Source organism: Eschrichtius robustus, chromosome 3, assembly GCF_028021215.1.
Source record: "Eschrichtius robustus isolate mEscRob2 chromosome 3, mEscRob2.pri, whole genome shotgun sequence".
NCBI lineage: Eukaryota > Metazoa > Chordata > Mammalia > Artiodactyla > Eschrichtiidae > Eschrichtius > Eschrichtius robustus.
The window spans coordinates 92,631,757-92,657,774 of NC_090826.1; positions in this window are offsets into that span (position 1 = coordinate 92,631,757).

Consider the following 26,018-nt stretch of genomic DNA (forward strand, 5'->3'; position numbering starts at 1 on the left):
CAAATATAATTCTTTAAAAATCCTATACCAGTTGTACTCCTGTGGTGATAATGTATTTTTTGTTTTATTTTATGTTTAAATTCATTTTATTTAAACTTTTTAAAAAGGGCTTTTTATACAGATAATATATTTTTAAATAGTTTGTTGGCCACTTTTTTTATCTTCCTGGACTTTTGAAATAGCTTCCTAGAGGTTCAAAAAAATCAATTACATATCAAATTTAAAAGTTTTAAATTTAACTGTAAAATTATTGTAAGCAGATTTTATTGTATGTGTGTTTCTGTTTCTGTGCTTATTTGTGTGAAAGAGTGACTGTTGTGGAGTCATAATTATGGAAAATTTACTTCTGAAGTTTGTGGTTTTTTTATCCAGGCTCCAGGAAAGTCACTATCTTGTTATATGTTATAGAGAAATTTGAGTATCCTCCATTTCATAGATCATGACCTTTTTTTTACTTCAGACTTATATTAGGATTAAGTTTGAAGTCTTGATTTCTCATGAGATTTTTTTTCCTGTTCAGAGCCTTGGCAGTAACAGTCTTACCTATCTCCTCTTGAAGTAATAGGCCAAGTTTTCCAGACCTCCTTTCACGAAGGATTCTGACTTTGCATGGTCCCAGCTCATGTAAGCTTGAAGTATGTCATCTTTCCCTGCATGGGCACTAAACCCCAAGCTTTTAGTTTTTAATACTTGTTTTCAGACTTGAATTTACTCTGAAATAACAGATTTATTCTCATAACAGAATAGATATAAAATAGAAATATAGAGAAAATGGTCATTTATACAAAAATTGGTTTTCTTCATTTCAGGTTTAAGCTTAAATTGCTTTAAATATTTGTTTTCTATGGGCTATATTTTCAGTAATAATTCTGTATAACTTCCTTTTGCTTCTTTGTTTTTCTGTTTTTGTTAGATTTTAATAAAAAAAAATTCCATCTAAGCTTAGTCCAAGTGGAAAATTTGATTAATTTAAAAATTGTGCAAGAACAATATAATTAGGGACCTAGACAGTTTCTAAATAGCTCTCAGTCCTCTCCCACACAAGAGGACGTAAACCAGAAAATCATTTTGACTTTGATATATAGTCTAATCTTTCATCTAAGAATATTAAATTTTCAATTTTTCCAAAAATCCAAATGTGGAAAGGCACAAAATGTAATTATATATTATATGGGCAGAACGCAACTTACATCAGTTTACGCTTATGGCACTAAACGAGTTAGGTGTGTATTATCAACTTTCATCATGTAAGTCATTCTGAAGAATTCTTTGTTTTGTGGGAAGGCTTATCTCAATTCCCTGCCTCTTCTTAAGTGTTTTCTCAATTCTAGGACAATACAGATATAAGTTAGAAATGTAAGTTTGTGGGGGAAAAAAAAAAGGTTGTTTAGAGTTAAGCCTGAAGCATGGTGAGAGGGCAATGATGTGCAAGTTACCTGTTATGGACTGAATGTTTGTGTCTCCCCAAAATTCATATTGAAATCCTACCACCCAATGTGATGATATTAAGAGGTGGGGCCTTTGGGGAGTGATTAGGATTAGATGAGGTCATGAGAATGGAGCCCTAGTGAATGGGATTAATGTCTTTATAAAAGTCACTAGAGAGCTTGTTTCTTTTCTCTTTCTACCATGTGAGGATACAATGAGAAGTTGGCAGTCTGCAACCCAGAAGATCAGTATGTTACAGATTATATCTCTGTATATATACATATCTATGAGCAAGCAAGTGAGCAAGAGAGAGAGAGAAAAATAAAAGATACTTTAAAACTCATATTACAGTGTATGTATATGTATAAATGTTCATAGGTGTCCATATGTGTTTGTATTTAGAAAATGTGCTAAAATAGTAATTATATTAGTTTATCTATAGTCTAATAATAATGATTATGGTAATTATTTTGACTGTTTTTATCTATCAAGCACTTACTACAAATTTCTCTAAACATTCTACAGGCGTTATATAATTTAATCTTAAAAACAACAATCCCAAACCCTTAACATTGCCTACATGTCCTAATACAGTTTGACCACTGGGTTTGTCTTCCAATTCATGCTAGATGCCAGTTTTCTGTGAAGCTAATGAAGTGTAAGCTGTAGATTTCCTCACTTGCACAAGACCCTTCCATTATTCTGAGTGGGTCTCTACCAATGTACTAACATTTTCATATCCTTTAAAAAGTAAAATTTGCAAAAGAAAGATATTTTAAGAGTATTAAGTTAGACCACTGTTTCTTTTCCTCTCTGACTTACCCTCCAAACAACTTTTCCTCCTGTTGGTGTTGTAGTGGCCATGAGAATTTTTGGAATTTAGATAAAGAAAGTTGACTTGGGGAATTTTGTTTGTTTGTTTGGGTTCAAAACTACCTCCATATATAGTTAAGTTGCTACTGGTCATCCTCGCGGGGGATAATATACAGGAGAATAATGTCCTGCTGCTCATCAAAGTGACTCACCTAGCACTCTGACATAAGTTTACAGCATCAGAATCTATGTAACAGGACGGATCCTTGAGCCTCTGGAAATGAAAATACATAGAATATACAGAGGATGGAGAAGAAACAAAAATTTAAATGCATGAAGCCAGAAGTCCAGCTATGGAAACTTATAAAAATCATTATGTATGTATAATCGTTCATGGAAGATTTAATTTTATCAATGCCTAGTAAAAATGAAAGTCTCCTCGGTCTGAATATTCTGGATATAAGTATAAGTGCCCCACAGATATGTTGAAGTTTTTCTATTGCATTTCACAAAATATGCTTTGTAGGTCATAAGCTTGGTAACACTAGAAAAATGGCAAGATATCTGTGTGTGAAGTTTCATCTTTCACACATCCCAAAAAAATAGACTTGGAGTATTAGCATATTTGACTCATCAATTCTCTTGAGAGAAACTGGTAGTTCCAATAATATGGCATGCTAAATGACTACTGATACAGTGAAGCTGATTGAAAAACAACTGTACCAGCGATAAAATTCCAATATCTATTTATTAATAAATCAACTTTTATGGTGTGAGAGAAATTTGATTACATAGCTCATTACAATGTGGTCAAAATTTTAAAAGCTCTTGTTATGTCATAACTTCATGTTAGTTTTTACATATTTCATAATTATCATTTATACCAACATTTGAATATGAAAAGAAACATTATAGAAACCAAAGGCATAAATAGGAATAAAAAGTTAACAAAAAATTTCAAAGTATCAAAAGACTCACTTTTTATACTGCAATTGAACTAAAAAAACTCTAGTGTTCAAAATCATAAGAAGTAAAAGTAATGAAAAACATCATCATAGTCAAGAAACTATAGATAATGAAATGATAATTGATGAGCAGAAAAAAAAATGATCAGGACACACACAAACTGGAAAATTATAAGCATAACAAAAGTGAAAATATTATAAAGACAGCTACTACTTGGCTGATCAAAAGAGTACTTGTGAAAGTCGGAAGCAACTTAATTCTGTGTACTTCTTTGAGAAGTATGATGATTCTTTTATTATGGACTTTTACTATAAGCAGTGATTTCATGGAAAGCCAGTTTGTTTTTTGTTTTATTTTTGTTATCCCACTTATATTTGCAGAGAACAAAACAGATGGGTTTAAACTGAGGCTTTTTTTAAAAATAAATTTATTTGTTTATTTTTAGCTGTGTTGGGTCTTCGTTTCTGTGCGAGGGCTCTCTCTTGTTGCGGCGAGCAGGGGCCACTCTTCATCGCGGTGCGTGGGCCTCTCACTATCGCGGCCTCTCTTGTTGCGGAGCACAGGCTCCAGACGCGCAGGCTCAGTAGTTGTGGCCCACGGGCCCAGTTGCGCCACGGCATGTGGGATCTTCCCAGACCAGGCCTCGAACCCGTGTCCCCTGCATTGGCAGGCAGATTCTCAACCACTGCGCCACCAGGGAAGCCCCCTAAACTGAGGCTCTTTAATAAGAATTGTCGAATGTATCAGATCATTCCAAGATTTTTTTCCAAAAGCAAGGTTTGGATATATTGTTTTGTTGGTAACTTTTCTTTCAACAAGAAAGACATTACTAACATCTGATGAGCTTAAAGACTGGATGAACACAAGCATACCTCATTTTATTGTACTTCACTTTATTTTACCTTGCAGATACTGCATTTTTTACAAATTGAAGGTTTGTGGTAGCCCTGCCTCGAGCAAGTCCTTCAGCATCATTTTTCCAACAGTATTTGCTCACTTCACATCTCTGTGTTATATTTTGGTAATCCTCGCAGTATTTCAAACATTTTCATTATTATTCTATTTGCTATGGTGATCTGTGATCTTTGATGTTACTATTGTAATTGTTTTGGGGTGCCACGAACCACACACGTATAAGACAGCAAACTTAATGATAAATGTGTGTGTTCTGACTGCTCCGCTGACCGGCCATTCCCACATCTCTCTCCCTCTCCTCAGGCCTCCCTATTCCCTGAGACACAACAATGTCCAAATTAGGCCAGTTAATAACCCTGCAATGGTGTCTAAGTGTTCAAGTGAAAGGAAGAGTCAATCAAAAGCTAGAAAGGATTAAGTTTAGTGAGAAGGGCATGTCCAGAGCCAAGGTAGGCCAAGAGCTAGACCTCTGTGCCAGTTAGCCAAGTTGTGAATGCAAAGGAAAAGTTCTTGAAGGAAATTGGCAGTTGTACTCCAGTGAACACGTGAATGATAAGAAAGCAAAGCAACCTTATTACAGATATAAGGAAAGTTTTAGTGTTCTGCATAGATGATCAACTCAGCCACAATATTCCCTTAATCCAAAGGCTAATCCAGAGCAGGGCCCTAATTCTCCTTAATTCTGTTAAAGCTGAGGGAGGTGAGGAAGCTGCAAGAGAAAAGTTTGAAGCTAGCAGAGGTTGGTTCATGAGGTTTAAGGAAAGAGACTGTCCTTCTAACATAAAGTGCAAGGTGAAGCAGCAGTTGCTGATGTAGAAGCTGCAACAAGTTATCCAGAAGATCTAGCTAAGATCATTAATGAAGGTGGCTACACGAAACAACAGATTTTCAATGAAGACAAAACAGCCTTCTGTTTGAACAAGACGCCATCTAGGGCTTTCATAGCTAGCAAGAAGAAGTCAGTGCCTGGCTTCAAAGCCTCAAAGGACAGGCTGACTCTCTTGTTAGGGCTAATGCAGCTGGTGACTTGAAGCCAGTGTTTATTTACCATTCGGAAAGTCCCAGGGCCTTTAAGAATTATGCTAAAATGACTCTGCCTATGCTGTATAAATGGAACAGTAAAGTCTAGGTGATAGCACATCTGTTTACAACTTGGTTTACTGAATAGTTTAAGCCCACTACTACCCAGAAAAAAAAGAAAAGATTCCTTTCAAAATATTACTGCTCACTGACAATGCACCTGGTCACCCAAGAACTCTGATAGTGATATACAGTGAGATCAATGTTGTTTTCATACCTGCTAACACAACATCAATTCTGCAGCCCGTGGATCAAGGAGTAATTTCTACTTTCCAGGTTTATCGTTTAAGAAATACATTTTGTAAGGCTATAGCTGCCATGCATAGAGATTTCTCTGATAGATCTAGGCAAAATCTTCTAGAAAAGATTCTAGATACCATTAACAACCTTCATGATTCATGGGAAGAGGTCAAAATATCAACATTAACAAGAAGTTAATTGGAAGAAGTTGATTCCACTCCTCATGAATGACTTTGGGGGGTTCAAGATTTCAGAAAAGTAAGTCATGGCAGATGTGGAAATAGCAAGAGAACTGGAATTAGAAGTGGAGCTTGAAGATGGGACTGAATTACTGCAGTCTCATGAGGATGAGGAATTGCTTCTTATGGATGAGCAAGGATGGTGCTTTCTTGAGATGGAACCCACTCTTGGTGAAGATGCTGTGAAGATTCTTGAAATGACAACAAAGTTTTTAGGACATTTTTAGAACATTACATAAACTTAGTTAATAAAGTGGCAGCAAGGTTTGAGATGATTTACTCCAATTTTGAAAGAAGTTCTGTGGCTAAAATGCTATCAAACAGCATTGCATGCTACAGAGAAATTGTTCTTGAAAGGAAGAGTCAGTTGATGTGGCAAACTTCATTGTTGTCTTATTTTAAGAAATTGTCACAGCTGCCCCAACCTTCAGGAACGATCACCCTGATCAGTCAGCAACCATCAACACTTAGGCAAGACCCTCCACCAGCAAAAAGATTATGACTCACTGAAGGCTCAGATGGCGGTTAGCATTTTTTGGCAATGAAGTATTTTTTAATTAAGGTATGTTCATTGTTTCTGTAAACAATGTGTAATGCTATTGCACACTTAATAGACTAGATTATTAGTGTATACATGATTCTACATGCAAGAGGAAATTTTAAAAATTGTGTGACTCACTTTACTACAATATTTGCTTTATTGAGGTGGTCTGGAACTGAACCCACAGTATATCTGAGACATGTCTGTATATGAAAAATCCTAAAAAGTCTTGAAGATGCCACAGAGAACAAGGCTATGTTTATTTGTGTCATGTAGGGAAATATTTGTGGTATTTTATGTTTTTAAAATTTATAATAGTTTTAATTTTTTTCATTCTAATTAAATACTTTCGTATATAATTTGTACTTGTAATATTTTTTTTACAATTCTTAGGAGAACTGCCCCAAATTATATCATTATTAGGCCTCATTAAACTAGGTCTCTCCTTCCTCAACTCTTACAATGCTTTCCTTGATCACTCTAGTCAAACTAGTTTTGTTTGTTTGTTTGTTTTGCTTTTCCTGAAACCTCAGTGTTCCACATCAGAGAATTTACACTTGCTGTTTCCCTGTTTCCTCCACTAGACTAGTTTTCTGATGGTTGCCTGTACGATTCACTGCCCACTTTGTTTAGATATCTGCTCAAGGATCACCTCCTCAAAGAAGCTTTCTTGGATTCTCCAACTAAAATAATACCTTCCATAATTTTCTTTCTCCTTTCCCTGCATTATTTTCCTTTATAATACTCTTATTACTTGACATATTACAGTAATCTGTTAATTTCTTTCTAGGTCTGGTAAAATATAAATGCTATAATAAAAAGCCTTTGTGTGTTTTGTTCACTCCATGACCTTATAACAGTGCTGGGCTCATAGTCACTGTTCAATAAATATTTATTGGACAAATGATTGAGCACAATATTATTATAAACTCTTGTTTAAAAAAAAAGAAAGAAATCAAAGGTTAGATATAGAGCAAATTATAATTTTAAAAGCTTTTAAGTGGTAGAGCCAAAATTCACAGATTATTTTTTATACTCAAGATTAGATTATAACCACATCTTTTTACCTTAAAAAATCCTTTAAAATAGGCTCAAGTTTGGAAAGTAAAATACATGTTGATGCTAATTGTTTAAGGCTTGACATTTAATGTTCAGAATTTAACAGTGCAAGAAAGTATTAAAAAATGAGAGTCATTGTAAATGAAAGTTGGTTTAGACTTTCAAGGGAAAGTACAATATCACAGTGCAACGTGGTACATTTATTGCTGAAAACAACCTGCAGAAAAAGCTACTCTGTAACATATTAATTTACAAAAACAACTAGCAGACCTTCAAGATGGCGGAGGAGTAAGACGTGGAGATCATCTTCCTCTGCACAAATACATCAGAAATATATCTACATGGGGAACAACTCCTACAGAACACCTATTGAACACTGGCAGAAGACCTCAGATTTCCCAAAAGGCAAGAAACTCCCCACGTACCTGTGTAGGGCAAAAGAAAAAAAGAAAAAACAGAGACAAAAGAATAGGGACAGGACCTGCAACTCGGGGAGGGAGTTGTGAAGGAGGAAAAGTTTCCACACACTAGGAAACTGCTTCCATGGGGGAGACGGGGTGGGCAGGGGGGAAGCTTTGGAGCCACTGAGCGGACCACAGCAACAGTGGTGCAGAGGGCAAAGTGGAGAGATTCCCACACAGAGGATCAGTGCCAACCAGCACTCACCAGCCCGAGAGGCTTGTCTGCTCACCCACCGGCCGGGATGGGTGAGGGCTGGGAGCTGAGGCTCGGGCTTCGGAGGTCAGATCCCAGGGAGAGGACTGGGGTTGGCTGTGTGAACACAGCCTGAAGGGGGTTAGTGTGCCACAGCTACCCGAGAGGGAGTCCGGGAAAAAGTCTGAAACTGCCTAAGAGGCAAGGGACCATTGTTTTGGGGTACGCGAGGAGAGGGGATTCAGAGCACCGCCTAAAAGAGCTCCAGAGATGGGCGTGAGCCGCAGCTATCAGTGCAGACACCAGAGACGGGCGTGAAACACTAAGGCTGCTGCTGCAGCCACCAAGAAGCCTGTGTGCAAGCACAGGTAACTATCCACACCTCCCTTCACGGGAGCCTATGCAGCCTGCCCCTGGCAGGGTCCTGGGATCCAGAGACAACTTCCCTGGGAGAACACAGGGCGTGCCTCAGGCTGGAGCAAAGTCACGCCAGCCTCTGCTGCTGCAGGCTCGCACCACATTCCGTAACCCTCCCTCCCCCCCCCCCCCCCCCCCCCCCGGCCTGAGTGAGCCAGAGCCCCCTAATCAGCTGCTACTTTAACCCCATCCTGTCTGAGCAAAGAACAAAAACACCCTCAGGCGACCTACACACAGAGGCAGGGCCAAATCCAAAGCTGGACCCCAGGAGCTGTGCAAACAAAGAAGAGAAAGGGAAATTTCTGCCAACAACCTCAGTAGCAGTGGATTAAACCTCCACAGTCAACCTGATGTACCCTGCATCTGTGGAATACCCGAATATACAACAAATCATCCCAAAATTGAGGCGGTGGACTTTGGGAGCAAATGTAGACTTTGGATTTGCTTTCTGCAAATAATTTGCTTCTGGTTTTATGTTTATCTTAGTTTAGTATTTATAGTTTATTATCATTGGTAGACTTGTTCATTGATTTGGTTGCTCTCTTCCTTTTTTTATATATAGGTATACATATACTTTCCTTTTTCTCTTTTTGTGAGTGTATATGTGTATGCTTCTTTGTGTGAGTTTGTCTGTATAGCTTTGCTTTTACCATTTGTCCTAGGGTTCTAGTCTCTCTGTATTTTTTATTTTTTTTAATATAGTTTTTAGCGCTTGATATCACTGGTGGATTTGTGTTTTGGTTTGGTTGCTCTCTTCTCTCCTTCTTTCTTTTTTTTTTTATTACTTTTTAATTTTTTTAATTTTAATATTTTTTTTTAATTTTCATAACTTTATTTTATTTTTTCTTTCTTTCTTTTTCTCCCTTTTCTTCTGAGCCATGTGGCTGACAGGGTCTTGGTACTCCAGCTGGGTGTCAGGCCTTTGCCTCAAGGTGGGAGAGCTGAGTTCGGGACGTTGGTCCGGCAGAGACCTCCCAGCTCCACGTAATATCAAATGGCAAAAGCTCTCCCAGAGATCTCCATCTCAATGCTAAGAAGCATCTCCACTCAACGGCCAGCAAGCTACAGTGCTAGATACCCTATATCAAACAACTAGTAAGACAGGAACACAAGCCCACTCATTAGCAGACAGGCTGCCTAAAATCATAATAAGCTCACAGACACCCCAAAACACACCACCGGACACGGTCCTGCCCACCAGAAAGGCAAGATCCAGCCTCATCCACCAGAACACAGGCACCAGTCTCCTCCACCAGGAAGCCTACACAACCCACCAAACCAACATCAGCCACTGAGGGCAGACACCAAAAACAATAGGAACTATGGGCATGCAGCCTGTGAAAAGGAGACCCCAAACACAGTAAGTTAAGAAAAATGAGAAGACAGAGAAATATGCAGCAGATGAAGCAGCAAAGTAAAAACCCACCACACCAAACAAATGAAGAGGAAATAGGCAGTTTACCTGAAAAAGAATTCAGAGTAATAATAGTAAACATGATCCAGAATCTTGGAAAGAGAATGGAGAAAATACAAGAAACGTTTAACAAGGACCTAGAACAACTAACAAGCAAACAATGATGAAGAACACAATAAATGAAATTTAAAATTCTCTAGAAGGAATCAATAACAGAATAAATGAGGCAGAAGAACGGATAAGTGACCTGGAAGAAAAAATAGTGGAAATAACTACCGCAGAGCAGAATAAAGAAAAAAAAATTAAAAGAATTGAGGACAGTCTCAGAGACCTCTAGGACAACATTAAAGGCACCAACATTCGAATTACAGGGGTCCCAGAAGAAGAAGAGAAAAAGAAAGGGACTGAGAAAATATTTGAAGAGATTATAGTTGAAAACTTCCCTAATATGGGAAAGGAAATAGTTAATCAAGTCCAGGAAGCACAGAGAGTCCCATACAGGATAAATCCAAGGAAAAACACTCCAAGACACATAATAATTAAACTATCAAACATTAAATACAAAGAAAAAATATTAAAAGCAGCAAGGAAAAAACAACAAGTAACATACAAGGGAATCCCCATAATGTTAATAGCTGATCTTTCAGCAGAAACTCTGCAAGCCAGAAGGGAGTGGCAGGACATATTTAAAGTGATGAAAGGGAAAAAACTACAGCCAAGATTACTCTACCCAGCAAGGATTTCATTCAGATTCGACGAAGAAATTAAAACCTTTACAGGAAAGCAAAAGTTAAGAGTATTCAGCACCACTAAACCAGCTTTACAACAAATGCTAAAGGAACTTCTCTAGGCAGGAAACACAAGAGCAGGAAAAGACCTACAATAACAAACCCAAAACAATTAAGAAAATGTTAATAGGAACATACATATCAGTAATTACCTTACATGTAAATGGATTAAATGCTCCAACCAAAAGACATAGACTGGCTGAATGGATACAAAAACAAGACCCATATATATGCTGTCTACAAGAGACCCACTTCAGACGTAGGGACATATAGAGAATGAAAGCGAGGGGATGGAAAAAGATATTCCTTCCAAATGGAAATCAAAAGAAAGCTGGAGTAGCAATTCTCATATCAGACAAAATAGACTTTAAAATACAGACTATTACAAGGGACAAAGAAGGACACTACATAATGATCAAGGGTTCAAACAAAAAAGAAGATATAACAATTGTAAATATTTATGCACCCAACATAGGAGCACCGCAATACATAAGGCAAATGCTAACAGTCGTAAAAGGAGAAATCGACAGTAACAGCCATAAAAGTGGAAATCAACAGTAACACAGTCATAGTAGGGGATTTTAACACTCCAGTTTCACCAATGGACAGATCATCCAAAATGAAAATAAATAATGAAACACAAGCTTTAAATGACACGTTAGACAAGGTGGACTTAATCGATACTTATAGGACATTCCATCCAAAAACAACAGAGTACACTTTTTTCTGAAGTGCTCATGAAACATTCTCCAGGATAGATCATATCTTGGGTCACAAAAGAAGCCTTAGTAAATTTAAGAAAATTGAAACCGTATCAAGTATCTTTTCTAAACACAATGCTATGAGACTAGATATCAATTACAGGGAAAAATCTGTAAAAAGTACAAACACATGGAGGCTAAACAATACACTATTAAATAACCAAGAGATCACTGAAGAAATCAAAGAGGAAACCAAAAAATACCTAGAAAGAAATGACAGTGAAAATACGACGACCCAAAACCTATGGGATGCAACAAAAGCAGTTCTAAGAGGGAAGTTTATAGCAATACAATCCTACCTCAAGAAACAGGAAACATCTCAAATAAACAACCTAATTTTACACCTAAAGCAATTAGAGAAAGAAGAACAAAAACCCACAAAGTTAGCAGAAGGAAAGAAAGCATAAAGATCAGATCAGAAATGAATGAAAAAGAAATGAAAGAAACAATAGCAAAGATCAATAAAACTAAAATCTGGTTCTTTGAGAAGATAAACAAAATTGATAAACCATTAGCCAGACTCATCCAGAAAAAAAGGGAGGAGACGCAAATCAATAGAATTAGAAATGAAAAAAGGAGAAGTAACAACTGACACTGCAGAAATATAAAGGATCATGAGAGATTACTACAAGAAACTATATGCCAATAAAATGGACAACTTTTAAGAAATGGACAAAGTCTTAGAAAAGCACAACCTCTGAGACTGAACCAGGAAGAAATAGAAAATATACACAGACCAATCAAAAGCACTGAAATTGAGACTGTGATTAAAAATCTTCCAACAAACAAAAGCCCAGGACCAGAAGCTTCACCGGCAAATTCTATCAAACATATAGAGAAGAACTAACACCTATCCTTCTCAAACTCTTCCAAAATATAGCAGAGGGAGGGACACTCCCAAACTCATTCTACAAGACCACCATCACCCTGATACCAAAATCAGAAAAAGATGTCACAGAAAAAGAAAACTACAGGCCAATATCACTGATGAATATAGATGCAAAAATCCTCAACAAAAGACTAGCAAACAGAATCCAACAGCACGTTAAAAGGATCATACACCATGATCAAGTGGGGTTTATCCCAGCATTGCAATGATTCTTCAATATACACAAATCAATCAGTGTGATACACCATATTAACAAATTGAAGGAGAAAAACCATATGATCATCTCAAAAGATGCAGAAAAAGCTTTAGACAAAATTCAACACCCATTTATGATAAAAACCCTCCAGAAAGTAGGCATAGAGCGAACTTACCTCAACATAATAAAGGCCATATATGGCAAACCCACAGCCAACATTGTCCTCAATGGTTAAAAAATAAAACCATTTCCACGAAGATCAAGAACAAGACAAGGTTGCCCATTCTCACCACTGTTATTCAACATTGTTTTGTAAGTTTTAACCACAGCAATCAGAGAAGAAAAAGAAATAAAAGGAATCCAAATCAGAAAAGAAGAGTAAAGCTGTCACTGTTTGCAGATGACATGATACTATACATAGAGAATCCTAAAGATACTACCAGAAAACTACTAGAGCTAATCAATGAATTTGGTAAAGTAGCAGGATACAAAATTATTGCACAGAAATCTCTTGCATTCCTATACACTAATGATGAAATATCTGAAAGAGAAATTAAGGAAACACTCCCATTTACCATTGCAACGAAAAGAATAAAATACCTAGGAATAAACCTACCTAGGGAGGCAAAAGACCTGTATGCAGAAAACTATAAGACACTGATGAAAGAAATTAAAGATGATACAAACAGATGGAGAGATATACCATGTTCTTGTATTGGAAGAATCAACATTGTGAAAATGACTCTACTACCCAAAGCAATCTACAGATTCAATGCAATCCCTATCAAACTACCACTGGCATTTTTCACAGAACTAGAACAAAAAATTTCACAATTTGTATGGAAACACAAAAGACCCTGAATAGCCAAAGCAATCCTGAGAAAGCAAAACGGAACTGCAGGAATCAGGCTCTCGGACTTCACACTATACTACAAAGCTACAGTAATCAAGACAGTATGGTACTGGCACAAAAACAGAAATATAGATCAATGGAACAGGGTAGAAAGCCCAGAGATAAACCCACACTCATATGGTCACCTTATTTTTGATAAAGGAGGCAAGCATATACAGTGGAGAAAAGACAGCCTTTTCAATAAGTGGTGCTGGGAAAACTGTACAGCTACACGTAAAAGAATGAAATTAGAACACTCCCTAACACCATACACAAAAATAAACCAAAATGATTTAAAGACCTAAATGTACGGCCAGACACTATAAAACACTTAGAGGAAAACATAGGCAGAACACTCTATGACGTAAATCACAGCAAGATCCTTTTTGACCCACCTCCTAGAGAAATGGAAATAAAAACAAAAATAAAGAAATGGGTCCTAATGAAAGTTAAAAGCTTTTGCACAGCAAAGGAAACCATAAACAGGACGAAAAGACAACCCTCAAAATGGGAGAAAATATTTGCAAAAGAAGCAACTGACAAAGGATTAATCTCCAAAATTTACAAGCAGCTCATGCAGCTCAATATCAAAAAAACGAACAACCCAATCCAAAAATGGGCAGAAGACCTATATAGACATTTCTCCAAAGAAGATATACAGTTTGCCAACAAACACATGAAAGGATGCTCAACATCACTAATCATTAGAGAAATGCAAACCAAAACTACAATTAGGTATCACCTCACCCCAGTCAGAATGGCCATCATCAAAAAATCTACAAACAATAAATGCTGGAGAGGGTGTCGAGAAAAGGGAACCCACTTGCACTGTTGGTGGGAATGTAAAGTGATACTGCCACTATGGAGAACAGTATGGAGGTTACTTAAAAAACTAAAAATAGAACTACCATATGACCCAGCCATCCCACTACTGGACATATACCCTAAGAAAACCATAATTTAAAAAGAGTCATGTACCTCAAGGTTCATTACAGCTCTATTTACAGTAGCCAGGACATGGAAGCAACCTAAGTGTCCATCAACAGATGAATGGATAAAGAAGATGTGGCACATATACACAATGGAACGTTACTCAGCCGTAAAAAGAAATGAAATTGAGTTAATTTTAATGAGGTGGACGGACCTAGAGTCTGTCATACAGAGTGAAGTAAGTCAGAAAGAGAAAAACAAATACCGTATGCTAACACATATATATGGACTCTTAAAAAAAAAAATGTAGCATTGCTTCTCCTTCATCCCAGACCATGGTATCATTGACTCAGGAGGAGAATCACAGTCCCTGTTAGGGAAGAGAGATTGTAGTCCCCGTTAGGAATCAAGAATAATGTGCTGCTTAGAAACAGAGCTGACCTCTGCTGACTAGAAACGTTTTCTCTAAGAATTATCTGTGTGACACTGTGGCTTGTTAAGCTAACTGCCATCCCTGAAATGCCTTTTCATGGAGGTTTCCAAGGATACAGTCACACAAACCTTTTCCCATATTAAGTGGGAGGTAATAATAGCCATTCTTCGATAGCGTGAAAGCCACTGGTCTTCTAGAAATACCCAACTTCCCCTATGTGAAATTACATTCCATCTGATTTTGAAATATTGTCTAGGTTTTTCTTCTTAAAAGATCAATTTTCTTAATACCTAAGTCATTAATTCATTCACACTTCACTGTGAGTGTTGAAGGGTGGGAGTGAGAGTGGGGCCGAAAGGTAATCATGTGCACTGGTCTTAGTCTTTCTATTGTCATCATCAGTTCCAAAGCTAAGTATCTTCACTGATATTTTCCTTAAATTCGTCAACATTAATATCATGCTCTTATTCCTAGTTTTTCACCATAAATATAGGAGGCCCAAAATATTGTCATCTTTTGCTTTTCATATTCCAATCCCATCCATTTGAAGCTCTGTACATCCCCAATTCTGTTCATGAAGTTCACCCTACACTCAAACCTGAATCTTATTCTCTACACTATATCATTAACTTTTTTTCCAGAACTCTCCCCCAATTTTCTAGCTCTAATAGAAACCTGTCCCTTCCTATCTGGGTTTCCTATAAGAAAATTGTGTCCCCAGAAGTCTTCTAAAATCATGGCTGTGTTTCCTCCTGTATCACTTCTTCCACTGGGCCTGAAGATGCAGTAAGTGTCTTTTTTTGTTCCTCATTTCTGCTTTCTGGATATTCTCCTTTCCTTATTTCTAAATTATCTAGTTTTGAATCTCATATCATTAGATGATATATATAACTACTCCTCATTTGTCTTATTAACTAACAACCCCTCAGTCATTTATCCTTATTATTTAGTGATTTTTAGCTCCTGGCTCACTGTCATCCTGTCTACTACTACTCTCATAGAAATGCTGGATGCTTTCCAAACACACATCACAGATGAAACTTCCATATCTTAGATTCATGCTTTTTAAACTCCCTCCAGTGATCCAATACTCTACCTTACATCAGCCTTAAACTTTCATACTTATAAACTAGATCTTGTCTTTACCAATAATTCCAGTGACTCTATAATCTGCATCTCTTCCCGATTGCCATCTCCTATCTTGACAATTCACTGACTTTGCAAACCTAACCCAACATTTCTCCTACCCCACTAGTATTTCATATCCAAAGCTCTATCACCTTTTCATTATACCACATCCCATGATGTCTTCACCCTCTTACTTAGCTAGTTTAACTTCTATGTTCAATTATTAAAGGAATTCCCTTTCACACACTTTTGACTCCTGTGGCTTCCTCTCCCTTTGTTGTACTTCTTTAACAAAATCACAACACTAGTGAATTTCAGTTAACTCCAAGCTAAAACAAACAAACAAATAACTTCTCTGACCATACTTCGTCCACCAAATACTACCACATTTCTTTACTTGCCACTGATTATACTCACTGTCTTTTCATTCTTTTAATCTCACTCTCTAATCAAGGTTCCCAATCAGGATTTTGCTGCCATCACTCCACTTTAACTGCTATTATAAATATAACCACACTCTCAGCCTTCATTTTATTTAGCATAAAGCAACACCTATTACGCCTTAGACAATGATAAAATTCTTCCTTTACGTTGGAGGCCTGGTTGGTCTTCTTATTTTATTGATATCTTTTTTTTCCCCCTTCTCCCCCTCAGGCTTCTTAACACTGGAATATCCCAGATTTAAGTTTCTTGTTTTTTTTCTCATCTCTATCTACACTCACCATTTTGGTGATTTTACACACTCTCATGTTTTTAAATAGCTTTAATATGCAAATGATACCCAAAATTATATCTTCAGTTGAGATGACTCTTACAAACTTTATATTCATATATCAAGTTGTCTATTTGATATCTCCACTTGACTATCTAAGAGACATCTCTAATTCAATATGTCCAAAATTGAAGGGCTACCCAACTCCAAAAACCTAGACCAAACTTGTCTGTCTGAAGTCCACATTTGTGTTACTCAAGCCAAACCTGGGACAAAACTGATCCTCTCTCTCCCATACTCCATATTCACTTTCTCAAGAAATGCTGTTGTCTTTATTTTTAAATATATCCAATTTATCAGGCTTTTTGTTTATGGTTACTGGTTTTGGTCTCCTGTTTAAGAAAACTTTCTATAGAATGGTAAAAATAATCTCCTATGTTTGCTTGTAGAATATTTACTCTTTGATCTTTCACATTTAGGTTTATAACCTATGTGGAATTGATTTTTAATGGTCTGGAAAAGGATCTAAATTCACATTCATCCCAAGATCCATGCAAGAATGTTCATACCATACTTATTCATAAAAGCCCAAATCTGAATATTATGAATAGAATGGATAAATTGTCACATATTTATGAAGTGGAATGATATTCAGCCATGACATGGATGACTCTCCCATATATAATTTTGAATTAAAAAAAGCACAGAAGAGTATATTCTATATGGTTTTGTTTATATAAATTTCAAAATAGATGAAACTAATTTATGTTAATAGATGCCAAAATAGTGGATTTTTTTTGTTGTTTGGGTTTTTTGGGTTTTGTTTTGTTTTTTGTTTTTGCTTTTGTTTGTTTTTTTTGAAGGGGGTGGTTTACTGGGACAAGGAATGAGGGACCTGGAGAGGTTTTATAACACAGTCTAAGAGGTGTTAAATAGGTGTTTATATATACACAAAAGTTTCATTAAATAAATGCTTAATCTTATATACTTTACCAAATATTTGCTTTACTTTGATAAAAAGTATATCTATTTCCACATCTAGGTATCCATCTTTCTACTGCATCCATTTCTACAACTCTGGTCCCATCCACAAAGTCTTTCTTAGTTTAGAGTGCAAGCCTTCCGTGGTAGGCAAAATAATGCCTCCCAGCCAAAGATGTCAATTTCCTAATTTCCAAAGCCTGTTAATATGTTATCTTCATGGCAAAAGAGACTTTGAATTTGTCGTTAAATTAAAGGTATTGAGATGGAGAGATCCTGGATTATGTGAATGGGTCCAAGGTAGCCACAAGGGTTATTATAAGAGGGAGCAGGAGGGTCAGGGTCACAGAAGGAGATGTGATGATGGAAGCAGAGTTTGGAGTGGTAACATTGTTTGAAAAAGGGCCACATGCAGTGGTTGAGAATCTGCCTGCCAATGCAGGGGACACGGGTTCGAGCCCTGGTCTGGGAAGATCCCACATGCCGCGGAGCAACTAGGCCCGTGAGCCACAATTACTGAGCCTGCGCGTCTGGAGTCTGTGCTCCGCAACAAGAGAGGCCGCGATAATGAGAGGCCCGCGCACCGCGATGAAGAGTGGCCCCCGCTTGCCGCAACTAGAGAAAGCCCTCGCACAGAAACGAAGACCCAACACAGCCATAAATAAATAAAATAAAATAAATAAACCCCAAAATGTTAAAAAAAAAAAAAAGAAAAAAAAAGAAAAAGGGCCACGATCCAAGAAAGATGGGCAGCCTCTAGAATCTAGAAAAGAGACAAGAAACAGATTCTCTTCAGGAGCCTCCAGAAGAAATTCAGCCCTTGTAGCATATTGATTTTAACCCCAGAAAACTGATTAAGAATTTCTGACCTCCAGAGCTATAAGATAATACATTTGCATTATTTTAAGCCACTAAGTTTGTGTTAATTTGTCACAGCAGCAATAGGAAGCTGATACACTTTCTAAGATGGAAACATAAATTTACTTTGGCACCTGTGAAGTTTATTTTCAACATAAATGTCAGAGTAATTTTTTTAACACATAAGTAGGATTATGTACCTTCTCAGCTGAAAATTTTGCAATGTTTTCCCATTTAACTCAGAGTAAAAGTCAAAGTCCTTTAATGCTGTAACCCCTTTTACCTTTCTCATTTCCTCCCTTGCTCTCTCTGCTTCAGCCACTCTGGGATCCTTGTTATTTTTCAAACACATAGGCACACTCTAATTTTAAGCATTTGTTTTCAGCCTGTATTTTCTCCCTGAAATACTTTTCCCCTAGATATATACATATATAAATATCTCATATCCTTCAAATATTTGCTGAATTTTCACCTTTTCTGTGAGGACTATGTGCAATTCCTTCCTCTCTCATCCATTCTTTTTCCCTGATCTTTTCATGCTTGAAATTTTGGTTCGTTTGATTTTTCCATTGTGGTGTTTATCATGTTCCAACATAGTATAACAATACTTATTATGCTTATTGTTAATTGTTGGTGGAGCCCATTAGAATGTAAATTCCATAAAGGCAGCGATCCTTGTCATTGAAGTAACATAAGTGCTTAGAACAATGTTTGATATATAGCAGATGTTAAATAAATGTTTTTGGATAAATAAAAATATTCATTGAGGGATTTCTATGTGGTAAGCACTGTATCGTGTACTATATTTATAACATCAAATAAAATAAGTACAGTGTCTACCTTCAAGGAAGCAAGGCATACAGGGAAGAAAAGATGATATATAACATAGTATTTGAAGCCAGGCATATTACATGAACTCATAGAAAAACATTCACCTGGATTTTGGGCATCACTGAGGATTGCTTTGAGGAGTCTGCAACATGAAAGATGAATGGGTATTTGCAAGGTAAAAGATGACAAGATGAGACAGTGAAGAGTATTTCGGGCATATCAAAAATAAGTGCACAGGAATGAAGGCAAGATAAAGCATGTCTTTGAAGTCACTAAATTTGGTGAATATAGATTGAAAAAAGAGGTCAGTGATGAGATGTGATGAACACATGAGGAATATTCATACCATGCAGACTTTTGTAAGCCAGATATAGTGATTTGGGTATTTATCTAAAAGCAATAGGGGCACATTGAATGGTTTTAAGCAGTGTAGTGAAATGATCAAACAGCTGTTACAAGAAGATAACTCTGGCTACAATGTAGAGAATTGGTTTAAAAATATAAAACAAGAGGCAGGGATATTAATTAGGAAGATTTATATCAAGCAATTCAAGAAATAGTGGTGGATTTTAGTAGCCATATGAAGTTCATATATGTGATTTAGACAGAAATTTAGGAGTCAGATTTTCTTAGTTACTACCAGATATGAGTAGAAAAAGAGAAAGGTAAGAGTAATTGCTGTTTTCCAGGTTTATAGTTCTTACATCAGAAACAAATGAGAAACAAGGATGGCACATAAACACAGATTTGTTAATCATCATTGTATAGTAAGTGGATGAATTGTCAGTGTTTACCATAAAGTGTGAGAGAAGATGAGGGTCTAATAAAGAATCCTGAAGACTAGCAATAGTTAGGCAAAGACAGATAAGCTCCTAAGGATTCGCAAAAGATATTATGGAATGTCCAGGGAGGTAGAAAGAGTATCAGGGGAATATAGTGTTTTAAACATTGGTCAGTTTTTTCAGTTATTAAAAAAGTTCAAACAAGATAAGGGTGAATTAATGTCAATTATATATAGCAATAGGGTTATCTATGATAACTTTAGAAATGACGATGTCAGCGGAATGATGGCTATGGATATAAGTAAAGTGGAAAAGTAGTGAAAAATGACAACAGAATCCAAGAATTTGAGAGATACATAGATATAGATGTAATTTTTGGAATAGACATTTTATAGAAGGTTTGAGAAAAGTTTTTTGCTTTTTTGTTTTGTCTTGAATTATTTTTGAAAGAGAAGAGGTGAAATAAATCAACCAAAATGGACTTAAAGGGACAAGGTTTATTCTCCCACCTGAAACAACAGCAACAGAAAAGCAGACAAAATACATAGAACGATGGTTTGCAAAATACTGAACATCAGAAAACAAAGGACAATAATTCCTGAGACACAGGAGACAGAATATTTGAGATCTACTATTGCTTCAGGTTCCTGCCTAGAGAGAATTTCCAGGAAGTGGTACAGGGAAAAGGAACCCCGGCAAAACCCAGCAAACTTTCTGAGTTCAAGAGATGATGTGCTGAGAATCTGAGGAAAACCAGGCAGCTACTATTTTCAAGGCAGAGTACCAGTGAGGAGAGACCTACATAGAGAACTCCAGAGGTCTGGGGCAGATTTCGTCTGAGCATTCAGCAGAGTACTGTTCTGTGCATATGTGTGAGGAAACCACCCAAGACTAGTGAAGAAAACAAATAAAAGGATTAGAGGGAATAGAGCTCAGCGTTCACATGGGATTGGGAATTCCTATTCCAGCCAGTCTGGAAAACTTCATAATTCATGGGGTCATGAGTAGAGTACTCATACATCAGTAGTGGAGAATATTTAGTCTCAGCTTTCATTCCACATACAGTTTGATCTTTGTGGGTCCTTAAAAGCAGGACCCAAAAGGATCAAACTGTTTTCATGTAACTTAACTGTAATCAGCAACATTTATAACAATATTAAATAACTGCTCAAGAACATTTGTATGAATAGATAAATATCTAGTATTCATCAAAGTAAAATCCACAGTGTCTGGCACCCAATAATAAATGATTTGCTTTGCAAAGAAGCATTAAAAATTAAGCCATAACGAGAATAAAAATCATTAAGATAAACTGACTCAGAAATAACACAGATGATAGAATTAGTAGTTAAATACTTTAAAACACTATATTTTTATGTTCAAAAAGTTAGATAAAAGATTGAGTATGATAAGTAAAGACAAGCGTGATATAAAAAGAAGACCCAAATCAAACTTCTGGATATGAAACTACATGATCTGACATGAAACATGAACTCAGTAAGCTTAAAGACAGCTTAGACATTGCAGGTTAAAGATTAGTGAATTTAAAAGCAGTCTAATAGAAGTTATCCAAAATGACAAATGAAGATTTAAAAAAGAATTTAAAAAGTAAAAGAGCATCAGTGAGCTGTGGGGCAACTTCAAGTGGCCAAATACACATATAATTTGAGTTTCTTAGCTGGTAAGGGGGTTAATATTTGCCGATATTACAGGGAAAATTTTCCATAGAAATGACAAACTCATGAATCTAAGAACCTCAATGATCCCTAAGCACAAGAAACGTGAAGAAAACTACACCAAGTCATATCACTCAAATCCAATGATAAGTAGAAAATATTAAAAGCAGCCAAAGCAAAAGACACGTTACATACAGAGGAACAATGATAAGGATGACAGCAGATTTCTCATCAAAAATGATGCCAGTGAGAAGACAGTAGAGCAACTTCTTTAAACATCTGAAAGAAAAAAAACTGTCGCCCTAGAACACTATACCCAGTATATTTCAAAAATAAATAATTTTTAAAAGATGTTTTCAAACATATGAAAAGTGAAAGAATTCATTCCCTGAAGTTTCACACTATAAGAAATGTATAGGAAGTCCAGTGGGAAGAAGGAAAATATCACCAAATGTAAATATGGTTCTACACAAAAGAAAGCAGAGCACCAGAAATAGTAACTACATTAGTGAATGTATAAGGTGTTTTTCTTATTATTAAAATCTATGTAACATAATTGACTATTTAAAATAATAAATATCTAAATAAAAATAATGCACTGTGGGATTTATAACATATGTATATATAAAGTCTAAACCAAAAATAAATAAATAAACATAACATACCATAGTGTAACATAACGACCAGGAAGTGAGAAATCAAAGCATATATTTGCAAGGTTCTTACACTATACTTGAAGTGGCATCATATCACTTAGAGGTAGACTGATAACTTAAGTATGTATACTCTAATCCCTACAGAAACCACTAAGATCATAAAACAAAGGATTATAACTAATAGCCAAAGAAAAGACATTAAATGGAATCATAAAAATGTTTAATTAATTCCAAAGAAGGCAGAAAAAAGGAAAATTTGAACAAAGAACGAATGACAACAGATGATAGACTTATCCCTAACCGTGTCAGTAGTAACATTAAATGTACATAGTCTAAACCCCCTAATTAAAAGGCATACATTTTTGAATTGAAGAAAAAAGGAATAGCTTAAATATAAAGACATAAATAGTTCAAAGGCAAAGTTGGAGTGGGTATGTTCATGTTAAAGCAGATTTCAGAGAAGAGATATTTACCAGAGATAAAGGGAGTCATTTCCTAATGATAAAGGGGATCAGTTCATCTAGAGGATGTAACAATACTAAATGTTCATAACATAAAAGAGGTTTACAATCTATGAAGCAAAACTGATAGGTGTGCAAGGAGACCATCTTGCACAGTTATCTACAATTTAATCATATATTTTAATTTGCTGTCTGGTGCTAAGTCAAGTAGAGATGAAATATTCTTTGCTAAATCCTGCCAAGATTGCATATATATGAGAAAAAAAAAATTATTCCTCTAAGTTTGAAGGTGGTTTTCATTGTACCTGGAAGTGTGTTCTTTGATATCAAAGATTTAAAAGATGTAAAGTATCTTGAGGACCAGGCGGTTGGGTGAAACTTGAAGGATATTTGGAGAGTGCTGGTCAAAGCCTCAAGGGCCTGAAGGGCTCAGTTAGCTGAAGCACAGTGATGGTAAAGACAAGATCAGTGGAGGGTTCAAGGAATGTGAAGAACATGCTATTTTAGAAGCTGGAAGAGGTGGGATTTTCATTATACAGTTGGTAGGAATTACAGAAATAACTGTCACCTATGATAACCTGAAAAATAGAAAATGAACTGGGTGATTCAGCTAAGGAGATTTCAAGGTAGAATGTTTAAGACACCACTTGGAATTTTTCACTGTCTATGATAAAATTATAGAGGAGAGAGATGAAGTGAAAATACATTATTCCATTTTCAAGTAAAATTTACAGGAAAAAAAAAAGGAACCAGTACTTACTGGATTCAAAATAAAATTGTGTTTCACATTGCCAGGCTTTCCCATATTTTCAAATTAAGAAAGGGCTTTGGAGCAAAGGTGAAATGCAGAATGGGACTTCATAAAATGTCAGAAAGCCATAAGGTGCTTCCTCAGGGAACTATTCTGTTAGAAACATATCCCTCTAAGGGTCTCAAGGATATGCCTCACATCTCTTCTCTTAAGCTTCTAAGAAACATAATGTGTTGTCCTCAGCAGCTTTACAGGAAGAGTAAGGTAAAGTATGGATTATCTTGATGAGATTTTTGAGTATTTGGGTAGGTCAGACTATTCGCTGGGTCAGCTTGATGAACTCATGAGATAGGGAACTGTATATGAACCCTAGAATGGAGACCTAACATCAGAATAATTTATCATTTCATATTCTCCAAAATATCTGCTCAGATTAGATTTTTGTACTCCAAGGACACACAATCTAGGAAGAAACAGTCCTTAGATTGTAATTCACAGGGCCCTGAGGGTTTGGAGAGGGAGGAGAATGAAATGTCCTCATCTGGCTGGCCCCACTATTTCCTCAGCTTTCCACTCTCACAGGGCTTTCCTATAGCCCTGATTTTACCCTAGAATACACTGGCACTGGAGAGTTGAGTTACTGCTAATGTTGTATGTAACTCATTTTCCCACAAAAATGGTTGGAGAGAAGCAAGACAAACCCCAACAGTTCCTTTCTTATCTTACCTTCCACAGCTTGCTTCATGTCCTGGGACAAAGCCTCTACTCTCATTTCACATACCAATTCAGAACATTTCTCAAAATTTTCTTAGTTCCTCTAGGGTTGCAAGAGGAGTAGTTTGTTCAGCATCTTATTAAGATTTGAACTCTCCATTTATACTTTCTACCAAATATTGTATGGATTAATAATTACATAATGAGACTGATTTCTCAACACTCTACCAGTAATGATCCTTCCTTTTAACTTTTTCCATAGTCCTAGGAAGAGCAGAGGAAGAAGGTTTCATGCAAACTTGAGTTCCATGATTGCAACCTGGTTAGTACATCTTTGGGGTTGAATTTATCTGCTTCTTATTTTATATTGAGGTTGTTGGTGCTGATAACATCTAATTGTCATATTGTGTTTACCATTTGGGTCATTGATACTCAAACCTCCAATAGCAATTAACAGAAATATATACATATTTATATTATATATATGCATATATATCAAGCATACATCTTTTTTCATCTCATAGAGCCAAATATAATATCGTATAGAAAAATACGTGATTTCACTGCTTACCCTTTTGAATGCTTATATAAATTACTTCTTGGAAAGAGAACACCTTTTGAATTCATTTTGTCCTCAAATTTAAAAACAAAAAAGGTCATGTGGAAAAAAATCCCCTCATTCTCACCCTCTATGGCATTATTCCCCTCAGTTCTTCTGATGAGTTGTGAAAACTGAAAAATAAGACAGGGGCATTGCCATTTAAGACATACTGAAACACTGGATTTGTTGTTTTTCAAAGATAAGTGGAAAAGGGAGTTTGTTTCTGTCTGGCTCAGCAACAAAATAGAAGTCTTAAAATAATTACTTCAAGTTCTACAATAATGATATTTCAAAGCACTAGATATGATCATTCCATTTCAGTCTTATCCAGATAAAACAACCAAACAAAACCCTACATTGTAATCAAGTCGTAAATAACCTTATCTGTCCAAGGATTATACTTCCGATCCACATAAATTATAACTTAAACACTATATTCCTTCTCAGGTCTGCCATTTTCATTCATTTTATAAGGTGTTTCTGTCAATTAGCATCCTAGCTTTGTAGTCTGCAGAAACATAAATGGTCTCTATTTTATTTTTCCTGTGAAATCTCTGTTCATATCTCTTTACTTGTTTAAATTAAACTGATAGTCAGCCCAGTGTTAGAATTGGTTAATCTTTTCCTACTATTCAAAAAAGTGGTTAGATGTGACTGCCATTGTCCCTTAGGAGGAAACAAATGTCCTATTTCAGTGAAAAAAACTCTGTGTTTCTCAAGTTGATGGGTGAAATGAACCTTCCGGGGGCTAACCGTGTACAGACAGGTGGTGCTGACAAGTAGGGCATTAAAAATTTAAGACAGTTCCTCTGAAGAATAAAACAAATTAAATTTGTGAAGGTCACATCTGGACATGGTAACTTTCAGGCAGATTGCACTTCTTCACGTGCCATTGGGAATGTAAATATTATCATAGCGTAGAACTAAATAGGACATTTTCTTCCTGATATATTTTATGACCACTTTACATATTAATAATTCTTCTTCCTCTATAAAATTATGCATTCCGTAATAGGATATTTCAGTTTGAAACATTCTCTTTCACTTTTTTCCAGACCATAAGATCAAACTATATTATTCATGTGGTTTTTCCAGAATCTACAACTGCAGTTCTTTTTACATGACTGGCTTCTTGTTTAGGTTGACTGCAGCAATAGGTAAATGTTGACTGCCCAAGCATTGTGAGTCTGCCTGGACACTGCCAGTGCTTCC